Here is a 13,715-nt window from a genome sequence, read left to right as displayed (position 1 = left end):
CTAAGCATTGCTCTGTGTTGATTGTATCATCACGCTCAGGGAACAGAGAAAGGCAGGGCCCCGAGTACCTGTGTGGCAGTCTTAGGACTGACTAGTCAACACGGAGAAGTAAAAAGGTGGCCACAGTTTCTAGTTACTGTCTCATGAGAGTAAGGACAGATTAAGACTTGAAATAACTTGGTAATCTTTGAAACTGTTGCTTGGTGTTTGTTTGGCTACCCTTCAGTGAGTCATTTCTGTTTTCTCCTCCTTGAGCCTCAGTTTCCTCCTTTGTCAGGGCAGACTTGTTATGCCTTACAGAAACAGTTCCTCACTGTGCCTCATTCAGTATGTGGAGCACTTCTTAAAGCCACTGAGCTCAGGCTACCATGCCATGAAAGCTTCAAGAAGACTCACAAATTCGAGGAACTGGGAATTTTTCAGGGAGGTGGATAATGGGAGACAGTCAGCCTCTGGGGAAAAATGTAGCTTTTTCCCTTGCTGGCAGTCCAAGCTCCTCAGAGTAGCAGGGGGGCGGGGCCAGGCTTCAGAAGGGGTTGCTATGAGACGGAGGGGCCAGAGGAGGTTAACTGAACCTTTAAACCATTGCTCCCTCCCCCACTCGTCATCACGGGGCCATTGGCCATTGTTCCCCACAAAATGGCGTCAGCAAACCCTCTCCCTGCCTGAGGCCTATGTTTGGCTAAGGATGGGAGTGGGACTCGAGGTGGGAACAAAACTACAATTCCCAGGGTACACCGGTCCCGCCTGTGAGGCACAGGCCACGTGCCTAGGCCTAGCAGTTACCCGCCGCCGTCAAAAATCGGTTAGCTCCTTTTTCCTATCCCTGCTTTGGTTGTTGTCCCCCCTCCCCCGCACGCACTAAGGTCCTGGGGGCGGGGGGACGGCGGTGGTATATGCCATGGCCCCTGCCCTTGCTTCATAGCCAGGAGACAGGTATTTGTAAATCTGTGCTTCGACTTCCAATCCCGAAGCCGCCAGGTATGGGTCTCGCGAGATAAACTGGGACCTGGAAAAAGTGAGTAAGGGGCGGCGGGTGAAAAGGTACCGGTGGGTATCACTTATCTATAGAGCAGCTTCATTTTTAAGGTTTTCAAAGAGCTGAAAATGGCCTGCGGGTGCTAGGAAGTGGTGTGTGGACCTCTTTTTAAATTTTTTTGTTTTTAGGGGGAAAGTGGCGGTGAGGATGAGTGCTTCAGAACACGCAGGAGGTATCTTGCGTGGCTCCTCGGCGAGCTTCTTCTCTTCGCCCGAGGGAGAAGGCTCTCTCCTCGACGCTGCATCCACCTTGCAGCGCTGAGTGTGGAGGGAGGGCGTGCGCATGCGCCAGCCAGCCAGCCTCTGGACGCCTCGCTGTGCCAGGGGCCGTTCGGAGTTGGGGCTGCTCAGTTGGCTTTCTCCGCCCCTCCCCCCTCGCCCTCCCTCCCTCCTTCCCTCCCTCCCCTTCCCTTCCCCGCCCCTCTCCGGTCCAGCCGAATTCTCTGGCTTCAGTACGCGTGCGCCCGGTCAGCTGCGGGGCGAGCGCGAGCTTGGGCTCGCACCCTGCTCCCCCTAACCCCGCCCGCTCTTTCCCTCGCCGCTGCCGCCGGCTCGGTGGGCTCGAGGGGAGACGCACGCACGCGCACAGGACTAGGCGACGAGCTCTCGAGACACCGAGGAGGGGAGTGAGCGGCGTCGGAGGAGGCGTTAGAGGAGGAGGTATATATATGTGTGTGTGTCTAGTCTACGGTGTAGTCGGTCGGGGGGCTGGCGGAGGCTTGAGAGACAGCGAGGGAGAAGTGAAGAGAGTCGCTCTCCGTTGGTCAGCGTCTCCAGTTAGGTGAGGGTCCCGGCCAGTCCGGGACCCTGAGAGGGAGGAGGCCGGGGGGCGTGTCCGGGATCGGGCTGAGAGATGAATGGGCCCAGGATGAATGGAAGGAGGCAGCGGCAGCCAACATTCTGTTCAGAGTAAGCGCCCCTGTGTGTGTGCGTGCGTGCGTGTGTGTGTGCGCGCGCGCGTGTGTGTGTGTGTGCATGTGTGCCGAAGGGGAGCTGCTTGGCCAAGGCAGGGTGCGTGCGTGCGGTCACCCAAAGGTACTGGACGAGGCCAGACTCGGGTTTGGGGGCTGTACGAGCTTGAGTCGAAGTGACCCAGTACGGAGAGGAAAATTAAGAGGGAAGGAAAGTGGGGAAGGACAGATTTGAGGTTAAGGTGCGTTTTTTTTCTTTTTCTTTTCTGTTTCTGTTGGGGAGGGTGACAACTTTGGCAGTTGATGGAAGACTAAGAGACGGGGAAGGTGAGGATCCGGGAGACGGTTGACAAAGGGACTGAGAGATCATTTAAGTGAGATTGGGCTACTAAGAGAATCGCTTTGGGTGTGGGATGTTCAACAAGGTTTGGGTGTGTTATATTGATGGAAATGGAGTTGGGGGAAGAGGAGGCTTAATTTAGAGGTTCATTTGATGTAGAGGGGTCGACAGGACTGAAATATAGGTGAGGGATATAGGAGGCTGATTGTGTAAATTGTGTTAGGTGTCAGGGAATTGAGAGGTGTGGTTTGTGTTCTGTGACTGACTTGCTCGGGAGGAGAGGGGATGATAGGGTTAGGAGAAAAGTCATGAGGTGCTTTCCCTGTACTGAAAGAGGTTTTGTTTAGTTAGAGCTGTGAAACATTTATATTGTGGGATGTGGGTGGAAACCCCCGGAGTGTATGTCTCTCTCTATCTTGCCAGTCGATACAATGTTAAAACAAGACTAAGCTTCAAAAGAGGTGCGAGTTTTGTGTCTTGCTCCTCTCCCTTCCTCTCGCCCTCCTTCTCCACTTCTCTTCCTCCCTCCCTCCCTCTCTCCCTCCCTCCCTCCCTCCCTCCCTCCCTCCCTTCCTCCCCTCCCATCTTTCTGTCTCTCTCTCAGTCTGGGTCTCATCCTGTAGCCAAGGTTGGTCTTGAATTCCCTTTCGCCCTCCTGCCTCAGCCTTCAGGCGTGATTCCTTAAGGGTTACTGTTGAGACAGTTTTATGAATCAACTAATAGTCTTGAGTTGGGAAAAATCTGTGTAATAGTGATTGCATCTAATATTTGGAGGCTTTGTTACCCATTTTTCATGAATCCTATTTTGTTTTGTTCTGTTGTTTTTTTGAGACAAGGTCTTACTATGCAGGCTTGATTGACCTGGAACTTGCTTTGTAAACTAGGGAGGCCCTGGAACTCAGAGAAAACTGCCTGCCTCTGCCTTGTAAGTTTTAATATAAAGAGAACTTTTCAAGAGATCTTAGTGTATGACACAGAAGGCAAGGTGTTTTTAGACAGCCTACAACTTTTTGGATTGTTGAATTTAAATTTAAACCGGTCAGCCCAAGGGAGAAATACTTTGTATTAAATGTTAGTCCAAATGCACAAAATCCGATTTTGAGTGTTTAATAGTGATATCTGATGTTTTTGGTTATTCTTGAATTTATTTTATTTGAAAACTGGCACTTGCTTTTGGTGTTTCTGTTTCTTTGATGAGGAGTTGCCCCAGGGCCTTGGCTATGCTAGGCATCCCTCTACCTCTGAGCTGCATCTACAGCTGGTGTAACTTTAAATTACAGTAGATTACTTGGACATTTTACTCTCTGAATTTGGTACTTAGCGTCTGATAAGGTCTTGTGGTGTTTTCATTCTGTTCTGAGTCAGAATTAATGATTATGAATTTTTAACTTTTTATGATGATTTTTACAAGTTTTGCTGATATATATTGAGTTCTTGGAAATGTAAATTTAAGAACATATTTTGCATTCTGTCTGTTTTGGAATTGGAACGAGTATAATTTTTTCTTTGACTACTTATAGTATATATGCGTACATACCAGCATATATATATATATATATATATATATATATTTATATATCAAACACACATTAAATGTAGTAGAAATATAAAGGTACAGTGGGAGCTTATAAATGGGCACCTCTTCCAGGGAAGGTGGTCTCCTAGTTTTTAACTAGATATTCCTGGAGTGGAAGGGCATATAAACATAGAAGTGTATTTGAAGAGTGGGATGAGATAAGGCTGGAATCAGATGCTGGGTTTGAGGCTGAAGAGAAGAACTAGACATAGTTCTCTAAAGCCCTTTCTGCTCCTCCTTTCTTCTTTGCTGCCTGCTCCACTGTGCCCCCCTTTAGATTGTCTACATACTTTACACATTCTTTCACACTATCTTTCTGTATTTTCCTCATATTTGAAAGAGAGTAGAAAGGTCATAGATAAGTCTGGTGTGCTGCTGCTACAGTACCTTTAATCCCAGCATTTAAGAGACAAAGGCAGGCGGATGTTTGTGAGTTCTAGTACAGCCTGATCTACACCTAAGAGTTATTTAGTGAGTCCACATATCAAAATCAACACTGCAAACAAACTAACAAAAACAACAACAAAGCAAAATGCTTGATTTAGTAAGTAGTGGACCCTGCACTTCTGACTTTGGACCAATGTTAATGCTTCCATCGCGAGTCTACATTCATTGCCATAATTATTTCTTAGTGTTTCAGGCATTGGATATTTGTTAAGTTTTTCTTTATAAAGCAGAAGAGTTTCTGTTTTCACTAAATTGTCCATTATTAGTCAGTAATTAATAAGGTCAAAGACTGCAAAGAAATATAATAGAAATATAGAAAATAAGGAGGCAGAGGTAGGTGGATCTCTGTGAGTTCAAGGACAGTCTGGTCTACAGAGTGAGTTCCAGGAAGGCAAAGACTTAGTGAGACCCTATCTTGAAAAACCAAACAAAAATAATTAGTAGAGAGCTTAAATTTCTGTGTAGATGTTTCTCTGTGAGGGATGAATTGTGAGCAAGAAAAAAGAAACCCCTTCTGTCTCTTATTTTGGTTTTAAGTATCCAATTCTATTTGTACATATACTTAGGTCTCCTGGCTAAAAGCCAAGATTCTTTCACAGGAGCGTGTCTTACTCATTTTTATTTGAGATATAAAATTTGTGATATTGTTAGGCAATGACTATTTTTGATGACTGTAAAGGACATATATAAATGGATTTATTAAGAAATTAGTATTGATGCCATTTTTAATCTAATTTTTATTTTTGGGTTTCATATATAAGTACTGTATTTATAGTTGTTCTATAAATATCTAATGAGATGTTTGGTTTGAAAAATGTTGTTGAAAGCCAGGCGGTGGTGGCGCACGCCTTTAATTCCTTTAAAGACTGCAAAGAAATATAATAGAAATATAGAAAATAAGGAGGCAGAGGCAGGCGGATCTCTGTGAGTTCGAGGCCAGCCTGGTCTACAAGAGCTAGTTCCAGGATAGGAACCAAAAAGCTATGGAGAAACCCTGTCTTGGAAAAAAAAGAAAAAAAAGAAAAATGTTGTTGAGAGTGTCTTATTGTAGAAATGAGCCTTTAATGCCTTTTATTTCATGAATATGTATTTCTTCTGAAAGTTTTTCTTTTTCCATTTTTTCCCTTCCTTCCATATAAATCTTTCCTTTCTTATTGCCCTTCTCCCTTACCTTTTAGAAGAAACTGCTTTGAATTGAACCCAGGGTCTCCTGCCTGCTACTTTAACACTCTCTCAGGAAACTATATCCCCACTCAGGCTCCTTTAAAGTCTTAGTAGAAATGAAACATATCTTTGCTGTCTTTTAGCATGAATACTTTTAAATTGTGATTAAAACTCAGTAACAAATTTACCTTTTAATAATTTCATTTTATTTTTTGTGGTTCTTAGGACTGAACTATCAGCCCTGTGCATACCCAGAAAGCATTCTGCTACTGATCAACATTCTCAGCCCTCTTAGCTTTTTGAGAGAGGGTCTCACTAAGTTGCCCAGGGTGTCCTTGAACTCACTTTGTAGCCTGGGCAGACCTTGAATTTATGATCCTACCTCACCCAGGTTGCTGAGATGTCAGGCCTGGCTTTAAACCATTTTTAAAGTATACTTTTTTATTTCTTTGGTTTTTCGAGACAGGGTTTCTCTGTGCCTTACCTGTCCTGTCCTGGAACTAGCTCTGTAGACCAGGCTGTACTGAAACTCACATCAGCTCTCCTCTGCCTCCCAAGTGCTGAGATTAAAGCCGTGCGCCACCACCTGGCTAAAGTATACATACACCTTTGTCACTAAGTAACTTTACTGTATTTGAAGCTAGTATCTAATTCCAAAATGTTTTCATCACCTTGAAAGGAAACTGTACTTACTCAGTAAGTGCTCACTCTCCATTCTCCCCGCCTCTTAACACCTAGTGGTCCTTATTTATTTGTCTGGATGGTTTTGCTCAGTCTCTAATCATAATACTAACCCTAAGCCTCTTATGTCGGACTTTTTTCTTTTAAATCTTTGCATGAGCCCCCCAAACTGTGTGTGTATGAGCATGTCGTTTTATGTGAATGTGGGTGTGTATGTCACACATACAGAAGTCAGAGAACAATCTAAGGGTTCAGTCTTTGCCTTTGATCTTGAATTTCACCTGGAAGTTCTCCTGTCTCCACTTCCCAACTTGCTGTAGGAATATTGAGATTACAGATGCATGCTACAGCATCTGGCTTTACCTGGGTTCTGGAGAACCAAATTCAGGTCCTCACAAGTCCTATCCCTAGCTCTTATGCCCAACTTGTTTCTCTTAGCAAGTTTTTGATATTTACCCAGTATGCATTGTCTCATTCCCTTCTATGGTTGAGTAATAAATATTCTACTGTGGAGTATAGCACAGTTTAAAAGACTCCATTCATGAGTTCATAAACATTTCATACCCACCTTTCAACTTTTGTAAGTACTGCTGCTGTAACTATTTACCTGTAAGATTCTTCTTAAGCACCCATTTTAACTTATTTTGGGTATGTAGATAGAAAAGAAATTAATGGATCACATACAAACTGTTTTCTACAGAGGTGCCACCATTATACATTATCATACTCAATATATATGGATTCCAATTTCGTATCTCCTCCCCACACTTGTTACTCTTTTTATGAATTATAAGAGGGTTTTTTTTGATGGTTTGTAGAAATTTATTTTAATTTAATGGTGGTAAAACATTAGTTTTATGCTGTGTGATGGCTCATGCCTTTAATCCCAGCAAAGCCATTGGGATAAGCAATGAGGAGAAAGAGGCAGGTGGAGTTTAAGACCAGCCTGATCCACATAGAGAGTTTCATTCCAAGTCAGTCAATGATACAGTGTGACCCTATCTCAAAATGAAAAAGCTAGAAATCAGTCATGTGTGATCTAGCCCAGAACTTTCATTCAGCCACCCGCAACACAGTAACTGTTAGCCACATTGCCATATTGTAAAAGACCTTTGTTTTAAAATTTGACTGTTAGCAGGGCGGTGGTGGCGCACACCTTTAATCCCAACACTCGGGAGGCAGAGGCAGGCGGATCTGTGGGAGTTCGAGGCCAGCCTGGTCTACAAGAGCTAGTTCCAGGACAGGAACCAAAAAAAAAAAAAAAAGCTACGGAGAAACCCTGTCTCGAAAATAAAATAAAATAAAATTTGACTGTTTTTTTAATTGAGTTATAAAAGGTTTTTTGTTGTTGTTTTGTTTTTTGAGACATGGTTTCTCTGTGCAACCACCCTGGCTGTCCTGGAACTCACTCTGTAGACTAGACCAGGTTGGCCTCAAATTTGCAGAGATCCTCCTGCCTCTGCCTCCTAAGTACAAGGATTAGAGGCATTTGTCTGAGTTAAAAGAGTTTTTAAAAACTGTATTCTAAAACTGGACTCTCTGAACATGGCGAACAATGAGGGCTGATGAGAAGCCAAGGACAATGGCACGGGGGTTTGATCCTACTTCATGTTCTGGCTTTGTGGGAGCCTAGCCAGTATGGATGTTCACCTTCCTAGACATGGACAGAGGGGGGAGGACCTTGGACTTTCCACAGGGAAGGGAACCCTGACTGCTCTTTGGACTGGAGAGGGAGGAGGAAAGGAGTGGGGGGAGGGGGAGAAGGGCGGGAGGAGGGGGAGGGAAATGGGAGGCTGGGAGGAGGCGGAAACTTTTTTTTTCTCAATAAAAAATTAAAAAAAAACTGTATTCTAGAAATTAGAGTCTATTAGGTGATATCCTTTGCTAGTAATTTCTCCCATTCTGTTAATGAATTTTCTTTTTTAAAATTTATTTTTATTTTTTTGGTGTTTTGCCTGTATGTGTGTCTGTGTGAGGGTGCTGGATCCTGGAGTTACAGACAGTTGTGAGGTGCCATTTAGGTGCTGGGAATTTAACCTGGGTCCCCTGGAAGAACAGTCAGTGCTCTTAACTGCTGAGCCATTCCTCCAGCCCTAAGTTGTGTTTTGTTTTATGGTGCAAGATCTCTAATATGCTAGATAGGTAGTCTACCACTGAGTTATATTTCAGCCCTGCTTTTTTTTTTGTACTTTGGTTGATTAAAGAATTTTAGTATTTATTTATTTATTTATTTGTTTGTTTGTTTGTCTGTCTGTCTGTTTTGAGAGTCTTGCTGTGTAGCCTTGCACTTTTGATCAAAGGCTCAGTCCTAGAATCATAGGCATGCACCATGTCTGCCATCTAGATAGTGTGTTTGGAGGCACTGAAGTTTTGGAGCACCATGAAGTCCAGTTATCCAATATTTCTTTTGTTGCTTATGCCATTTGCTCATTCTTTTTTTTTCTCTCCTCCCCCCACAGGCTGGCCTCAAAGTTGAGTAACCAAGGATGACCTTGAACAATTCTTTTAAAAGATTTATAAATTTGATGTGTATGAGTATTTTTCTTGCATTCATATATGTGTACTGCATGCATGCCTGGTGCCTATGGAGGCCAGAAAGGGGGCTTTGATACCCTAGAATTGTGAGCTGTCATGTGGGTGCTGGGAACCAAAGCTGGGTCCTCTGAAATAGCAGTAAGTACTCTTAAAATATTTTTATTAGTTGAGAATTTCATATATGTTGATCATATTTACTGGCCTTTCCTCCTCTGGTCCTTTCATATCCATCCTCACCACTCTCTCCAATGAGTTTTCTTTTTCCCCCCATGGAGTCTTACTTCTTTTGAATGTGTGGCCTGCCCTGGAGTGTGGTCAGCCTACCAGGGGGGTCACGCCATTAAAAACGGCTGACACTGCTATCCCAGCAATTATCAATTGCCAATAGCTTCTCAACTCTCCTCCCTTCTTTTACATGTGAATTGACTTCAAGTTTTAAACTTTACATTTGTAAAGATTGTATGTTGTACTTGCTGTGTGGGGATGTCTCAAAGCTCCATATTAGTCAGAGAGATGTTTATATTTTTAAAAATCTTTATTGTTATTATTAGCGTGTGTGTGTGTAAGTCAGAGGACAACTTTATGGAGTTGATTTCCTCCTTCCTTCTTTATGTGGATCTCAGAGGGGTGAACTCAGATCATTAGGCTTGCAAAGCAAACACCTTTACTCATTGAGCCATCACATCAGCCCCAGGGAAACTTTTATATGATTCAACTTCATATGATGAGCTAAAAAAATCCCTTATGTTATGCTTTTTGCCTACTTTTTAATTTATATATATTTATGTGGGATATTCATATATGTTCAAATCTGTTCACTCATGCCAGTGTGTCTGAGATTAGATATTAATACCAGGTGTCTTCTGCTGTAGTACTCCACCTTAGTTTTTGAGACAAGGTCTCTTGCTCACCAAATTACTAGACCAGTGAGCTCATGGGATCTGCCTGTTCTGACTGCGCTGGGGTTACAGGTAACCATCATGCTCAGCTATTTTACAAGGATGCTGGGGAATCTGAACTTAGGTCCTGATATTTGTACAGTAAACATTTTACTCACTGAGCTATTTCTCCAGTGTCATTTTTGAACTAAGATTATTTGTCATGTACAGTGGTACATTTCTGTAATCCTAACACCCAGGAAATCAAGGCAGGAGTACTGTAAGGTCAAGACCAGCTTGGTCTACATTGTGTAAAGTGAAATATTCCTTTAAAATTAGAGAAAAAATAGTTGGGCATGGTGGCTCATACCTGTAATTCTAGCACTATGGAAGCAGAGACAGGAAGATCTAGTTTGTGTCTGAGGGCAGCCAAGTTACATGGAGAGTTCCATGCCAGTCTGGGCTTAAATATCTTGTCTGAAACCAACTAATCAATCAATGAGCCAAGCAAACAAACAGCAAAAACAAACAACAACAACCAAAAAAAAAAAGAATAAAAGAGTTTGGCTCAAATTATTTGGATATATAGATTCCTGATCTGAACAATCATAAACCATATAACAGATATAATTGTTTTTTTAGATAAATGGATTGCCAACTTTTGGTTAAATAGTAGATAATTATGACTTAGATCTATTTTCACTGATTTTTTTTTTTTTGGTTTTTCGAGACAGGGTTTCTCTGTGGCTTTGGAGCCTGTCCTGGAACTAGCTCTGTAGACCAGGCTGGTCTCGAACTCACAGAGATCCGCCTGCCTCTGCCTCCCAAGTGCTGGGATTAAAGGCGTGCGCCACCACCGCCCGGCTGAATTTTTTTTTAATGATTTATTTATTTATTATGTATACAATATTCTATCTGTATGCCTGAAGGCCAGAAGAGGGCGCCAGACCTCTTTACAGATGGTTGTGAGCCACCATGTGGTTGCCGGGAATTGAACTCAGGACCTTTGGAAGAGCAGGCAATGCTCTTAACCACTGAGCCATCTCTCCAGCCCCCTTTCACTGAATTTTTTTTTAGCTTAATTTAGCCCCAGGTAGCCTGGAAGTTGTAACCCTTAGCCACCTATTTATTGTGCTGGGATCAACATGCCTTTGTGCTAACTTCTTCACTAATGTATATGTAATCAATCCTTTGCAGAGACTTTATTTCCAAAAAATGTGATGTGGTTTTGCAGTGTATATGTCTGTGCAACTTAGTGTTATATGACTACATGTATATAAGGAGCTCCTTTTTAGGAGTAGTTATAAGTGGGGTTGGGAGTAAGATACTGGTGTTGAACTCTGGCTTGTTTTTTGTGGGGCTAGAGATGGGAACTCAGGGCCTGGCACATTCTAAGCAAGTTCTCTGTCACTGAGCTTTCCTTTTCTCCTACCTCCTGACTTTTTTTCTAGCTGTGTCATTTTTAGTTCAGTTTAGCTGATCCCTGTTTAGTTTTTCAATATTTTGGCATTTTGACAGGCGGGGATACTCACCACTATACTAACAAGGATATTTTGGCATTTTGAAATAGTCTCTCGTAGCTGAGGCTGATCTCAGATTTGCTTTATAGCCACAGATAATTTTGAACTTCGAATTCTCTTGCCTTTGACCTTCTGAGTGCTGAGATTATCGGTACGCACCATAATGTTGGGCTTTCTGAGTTGCTGAAACAGCTCAGCAAACATTCTGAATCAAATCCCCAGCCAGTTTTGTTTTTTCGAGACAGGGTTTCTCTATAGTTTAGAACCTGTCTGGGAATTCACTCTGTAGACCAGGCTGGCCTCGAATTCACAGAGATCCACCTGCCTCTGCCTCCTGAGTGCTGGGATTAAAGGTGTGCATCACCACTGCCCAGCCCATGCATGTATTCTTGCATATGTATGTATGTGAGTCATATGCATGCCTGGCATCCAAGGAAGCCAGAAGAGGACATTGGATTCCCTAGAACTGAAGTTTTAGGCAGGTGTAAGCCACCACATGGAGACAGAGAACTGAATCCTAGGTCCTCTACAAGTGCTCTTAACCACTAAGCCATCTCCCCAACCCCTCCCATCAACCATCTTTTTAATAAAAGAGAACAATAACCTAAGCTAGGCCAAGTCTGGTGTTCAACGAATCCTCTTATTAGCCATCAGAGTAGCTGGAGATATAGATGCCCACATTTTTTTCTGTGACAGGATCTCACTATATAGCCCAGGAAGATGGCCAGTACTGGGATTGCAAGCATGGGCCACCATGCCCACCATATTACACTTAATTTTTTGAGTCTTTTTTTTTTAAAAAAAGAGAGTAGTATTATTTTACTTATCTCAAGATTCTTGTGATAATTGGATGGAAAAGTGTGTAGAAGTATTTAGAAACACATGGTGTGTTTCTAAGAGAAAGGGTTTTATTATATAACCCTGGCTGGCCTAGAACTCACACTGTAAACAGGCTGGCTTCAAACTCATAGAAATCTATCTGCCTCTGCCTCATGCCTTTAATACCTGCACTCGGGAGACAGACACAGGTTGTTCCCTTTGAGACTGAGGCCAGCCTGGTCTACATAGAGAATTCCAGGCCAGCCAGAACTGCATAATAGAGAGATCTTATCTCAAACAAACAGAAAACTACTAGTAAGCCTTTCTTTAGGTTACTAAGAAATCCTTCGTCCTTGTTATGCCAGATTTTTTTTTAGTAATTAATGTAGTTTTGCTTTTATATATTTACCTGTATAATCCACATTAAGTCTATTTTGCAACTGATTTTAGGTAAGTCTTTAACTCCTGTCCCAATAGATAGCCACTTCTCCTGACACAATTTTTTTTTTTTTTGGAGACAGGGTTTCTCTGTATAACAGTCCTAGCTGTCCTGGAACTAGCTCTTGTAGACCAGGCTGGCCTCCAACTCACAGAGATCTACCTGCTTATGCCTCCCGAGTGCTAGGATTAAAGGTGTGCGCCACCACCACCTGGCCTGACACAATTTATTATACTATCTGCTCTCCACAAATTTGAAATTTAAAAATTTGAAATTATTCCCAAGTGTGCCTATTTCTTGTTTTTTTTAAATATGTCTATTTCTGTGTTCTATTTCTTTTGGTCATTTGTGTATTTCTGTGGTGAAACCATATTGTTTAGGCAACTATAGCTATATTATATATTAATATTTGATAAAGAAAAATTTTCATTATCCCATTTCAAGATTTTAGGGGTGGGGGAATTTTGGTGCTGGCTTCCTGTAGCACAAGCCTGCCAGGAACTCATGGCGATTTGCTTTCCTTAGCCTCCCGGATGCTGACATTCTAGAAATGAGTCAACATGCTATTCTTCAAGATATTTTTGGTTTTCCTTGTTCTCTCTTTGAGAATCATCTTGTTTGTTTGGGATTTTGATTGGATTCCCATTGACTTTGTGATAAACTAGTGGTTGGGAAAGTGATTGTGTTAGCAAGTGTGGTGGTATCTTGCTCTAATCCCAGCATTTGAGAGTCTGAGATAGAAAGGTTGCTGTGAGTTCAAGGACAGACTGGATTGCAGACTGTCTCACAAAACAGAAACAACAATAATAAAGGTGTTGATTGGGTATAGTGATGCATATTTATAATCCTAACACTTGGAGAAGGAATTCAAGCTTATCCTTGGCTCTGTAATGAACCTGGGTTGCAAGAGATTCTTTCCCACCCCACCCCCCCAATAGTAGGTCTTTCCTCTGAAAGTTTTCTTTTTATAGGTGCTTCATATTTTTTCTTAAGATTGGCTCTGCACCCCCCCCTCCTCCCGAGACAGGGTTTTTCTATGTAACAGGCCTGGCTGTCCTGGAACTAGCTCTGAAGACAAGCATGGTCTCCTCCTCTCAGAGATCCGTCTGCCTCTGCCTCCTGAGAGCCAGAACTAAAGACGTGTGCCACCATTGCCAGCAAACTTGTCGTTTTTTTATCTTTTTATTTATTTATTTATTTATTATTTATTTATTTATTTATTATGTATACAGTATTCTGCCTGCAGGCCAGAAGAGGGCACCAGACTTTATTACAGATGGTTGTGACCCACCATGTGGTTGCTGGGAATTGAACTCAGGACCTCTGGAAGAGCAGGCAATGCTCTTAACCACTGAGCCATCTCTCCA

At 42.6% G+C, this 13,715-nt stretch overlaps 1 protein-coding gene across 1 annotated transcript in view; it reads left to right on the top strand.

The window, feature by feature from the left end:
* The first annotated feature begins 773 nt into the window (after positions 1 to 773).
* Wnk3 (WNK lysine deficient protein kinase 3) overlaps positions 774 to 13,715 on the top strand; it is a 130,338-nt gene continuing 117,396 nt past the window's right edge. The window contains exon 1 of the mRNA XM_075957597.1: positions 774 to 1,018. The gene's annotated coding sequence lies outside the window, so the exon portion shown is untranslated. The remainder of the gene's footprint in view (positions 1,019 to 13,715) is intronic.

The sequence above is a fragment of the Microtus pennsylvanicus genome, chromosome X (genome assembly GCF_037038515.1).
Source record: "Microtus pennsylvanicus isolate mMicPen1 chromosome X, mMicPen1.hap1, whole genome shotgun sequence".
Taxonomy (NCBI): domain Eukaryota; kingdom Metazoa; phylum Chordata; class Mammalia; order Rodentia; family Cricetidae; genus Microtus; species Microtus pennsylvanicus.
This window is presented reverse-complemented; position numbering and strand designations above follow the sequence as displayed.